A 2,500-nucleotide genomic window follows, 5' to 3' on the forward strand; every position below is an offset into this window, starting at 1 on the left:
AGAATCGGCAGCACAGATTTTTCGACGAACATGGGCTGGACGCTGGACTGGCCGGGCCATGCAGGAAAATTCATCGAGGGGACACGCTGACGAAACAGCGCTGGTTCAGGCACAGCGGGCAGTGGTGGAATCGGCAGCGCCGACGAAATCGGCAAAGTCGGCAGAATCGGCAGCGGGTGCTGGCGATGGGTCTGGACGGGCTGGATAGTCCAAGGCTCGACGAGAAAGACTGCTGGTTTAGACACTGGGGCAGTGGCAGCCCGCGGGACAGTGTCGGCAGATTCGGCAGCGCAGATTTGTGCGGCTGCAGGTTCGTCGGGGAAAATCGGCAGCGCAGATTTTGCGACGAACATGGGCTGGGCGATGGACTGTCCAGGCCAGGCAGGAAAATTTGTCGAGGGGACACGCTGACGAAACAGCGCTGGTTCAGGCACGGCGGGCAGTGTTGGAATCGGCAGCGCCGACGAAATCGGCAAAGTCGGCAGAATCGGCAGCGCAGATTTTTCGACGAACACGGGCTGGACGGTGGACTGTCCAGGCCAGGCAGGAAAATTCGTCGAGGGGACACGCTGACGAAACAGCGCTGGTTCAGACACGGTGGGCGCAGTGTTGGAATCGGCAGCGCCGAGAAAATCGGCAAAGTCGGCAGAATCGGCAGCAGGTGCTGGCGATGAGTCAGGACGGACTGGATAGTCCAAGGCTCGATGAGAAAGACCGCTGGTTTAGACACTGGGGCAGTGGCAGCCCGCGGGGCAGTGTCGGCAGATTCGGCAGCAGTGTCTGCCGATTCGGCAGCGTTGGCTTGTTGGCGCGGGGGGCCGATGCGAGTGGGGACTTGGGCAGCGGGCAGTGAAAGCAAGAGTTTCCCCGATGCTGCCGGGAAAAACGCTCCCCGGGATGGCCGGGTGAGATGACCCGGCGGCCCGCGACGGGTCATTCAATTCCATGCCCCGTCAACATAACTCCCGATGTACTGTTTGCTTTTTCGGAAGAAGAGATCCATCCCCCCATCCTCGGCCAGCCAAAAACGCTCCAATTAATGGCCGGGTGAGATGACCCGGCGGCCCGCGACGCGTCATTCAAATCACTGCCCTATCGGCTACAACTGCTGATGGGTGGGATTAGAGGCCTGCCATGGTGGTGAGGGGCGGCGAGGACCGTGAAAGCTAGAGTTTTTCAGAGGCTGCCGGGAAAAAGGCCCCTCGGGTGGCGGGGTGCGAGGACCAGGCGCGTCATTCAATTCTCTTCCCTATCAACTTGGCTCCCGTTGGCGGGATTGGAGGCCTACTGTTTGTTACAGGGCTAAAATCGTCAGGGGAAGAGCTGACGAAACAATGCTGGTTTGGATGCAGGGGGTAGTGTTGGAATCGGCAGCGCGGACAAAATCGGCAAAGTCGACAAAAAAGACTGTTGGTCTGGACATCGGGGCAGCGGCAGCCATGCCGACAGGGGGGGAAATCGGCAGCGCAGATTTGTGCAGCTGCAGGTTCGTCGGGGAAATCGGCAGCGCAGATTTTTCGATGAACATGGGCTGGAAGATGGACTGTCCAGGCCAGGCAGGGAAATTCGTCAAGGGGACACGCTGACGAAACAGCGCTGGTTTAGACACGGTGGGTGCAGTGTTGGAATCGGCAGCGCCGACGAAATCGGCAAAGTCGGCAGAATCGGCAGCGGGTGCTGGCGATGAGTCTGGACGATTTATAGTCCAGGGCTTGATGGAAAAGACTGTTGGTCCAGACAATGGGGCAGTGGCAGCGCGGATTTGTGCAGCTGCAGGTTCGTCGGGGAAAATCGGCAGCGCAGATTTTTCGACGAACAGGGGCTGGGCGCTGGACTGGCCGGGCCAGGCAGGAAAATTCGTCAGGGGGCCACGCTGACGAAAACAGGGGCTGCGGAGTGGAAAATCGGCAGCGCAGATTTTTCGACGAACAGGGGCTGGACCGGCCGGGCCAGGCAGGAAAATTCGTCAGGGGGGCACGCTGACGAAAAGAGGGGCTGCCGCGTGGAAAATCGGCAGCGCAGATTTTTCGACGAACAGGGGCTGGATGCTGGACCGGCCGGGCCAGGCAGGAAAATTCGTCAGGGGGGCACGCTGACGAAAAGAGGGGCTGCCGCGTGGAAAATCGGCAGCGCAGATTTTTCGACGAACAGGGGCTGGACCGGCCGGGCCAGGCAGGAAAATTCGTCAGGGGGGCACGCTGACGAAAAGAGGGGCTGCCGCGTGGAAAATCGGCAGCGCAGATTTTTCGACGAACATTCGTCAGGGGGGCACGCTGACGAAAAGAGGGGCTGCCGCGTGGAAAATCGGCAGCGCAGATTTTTCGACGAACATTCGTCAGGGGGGCACGCTGAGGAAAACAGGGGCTGCCGCGTGGAAAATCGGCAGCGCAGATTTTTCGACGAACATTCGTCAGGGGGGCACGCTGAGGAAAACAGGGGCTGCCGCGTGGAAAATCGGCAGCGCAGATTTTTCGACGAACAGGGGCTGGATGCTGGACCG

Source organism: Populus nigra, chromosome 2 (assembly GCF_951802175.1).
Source record: "Populus nigra chromosome 2, ddPopNigr1.1, whole genome shotgun sequence".
Classification (NCBI taxonomy): Eukaryota; Viridiplantae; Streptophyta; class Magnoliopsida; order Malpighiales; family Salicaceae; genus Populus; species Populus nigra.